This window comes from Pteropus vampyrus, unplaced genomic scaffold (assembly GCF_000151845.1).
Source record: "Pteropus vampyrus isolate Shadow unplaced genomic scaffold, Pvam_2.0 Scaffold273, whole genome shotgun sequence".
Lineage (NCBI taxonomy): Eukaryota > Metazoa > Chordata > Mammalia > Chiroptera > Pteropodidae > Pteropus > Pteropus vampyrus.
Genome location: NW_011889054.1, coordinates 329,946 through 330,866, shown reverse-complemented (window position 1 = coordinate 330,866; position 921 = coordinate 329,946). Strand labels below are relative to the sequence as shown.

General features: G+C 44.2%; 1 protein-coding gene across 1 annotated transcript in view; it reads right to left on the bottom strand.

Annotated features, from left to right (window-relative positions):
• The window catches only part of VPS13A (vacuolar protein sorting 13 homolog A), a 190,048-nt gene that overhangs the window by 187,569 nt on the left and 1,558 nt on the right, over nt 1–921 (bottom strand). The gene's annotated exons all lie outside the window — the stretch shown is intronic.

The window sequence follows — 921 nt, the reverse complement described above, 5'->3', positions numbered from 1 at the left end:
GTAGTAAAAAGACGTCTACTTTATCAAACTAAATTACCTATTTACACTACCTCATAAAAGAGAAAAATTAAGATAAACAAGTATTTTAGAAGAAGACTGAAAGCATGTGCGTATTCAAGATTTTTTTAAATATACCATTCACGCAAAAAAAAAATTAACCCTAACTTTGGCCTGGGAAATTCATTCTATAAAGAAAAAGAATCTAATTTCTATGGGTATTTAAAATTTAAAAAAAAAAAGGTATAATACAAAAGTAGATGGAAGCATTAAAAATAAGGCTCTGAATAAGGTAGAGCACCAGAGTAAACGGAAACAAAGTATAACGCTTCGGTCCTTCACTAATCAACGTTAAGTGCAAGTTCATTCGTCTATTGCAGGTCTGCGATGTTACACAGCTGCACCTAGTTTCTTAAAAAATAAATAATTTACTCTGACCCACAAAACCCCAAAGCCTTACAAACCTAACACGTTCCTGGGCCAGGCTATGAAAAGAAAACACATAACCAAGCGTCTGAGTTACACACAGGAGTTTCGCTTTTTGTTATCAGCCGAATCCAATCGAGCAACCCAGGTGGTTTGGCCCGAGAAAACACTACGTAAGTTTAGCCAGACGCCGAGGCTGGGGAAGGAAGAGGGCGTCTTCGGTCACAGCGTCTTGCCTTCACGTGCGAGGCAGCGTGCGACACTCCGTGGGCTCCCCTGGGGCCTCCATCATAACCCAAGCGGGGAAAATGACAGGTGTGAGACCAAGCTCAGGTGCGTCCCGTTGCCTCCCCTCGCCCAGCACAGCTGAAGCCAGACCGCGAGGGGCGAAAAAGGACGCCTTGCCGGAATCTGAACTCCAGACCTTTGGACTCCACTACGGGTCCCCTCGGCTGCTCGGCTCGAAAAAAAGGGGCCTTTTCATTCAGCACCCACGAT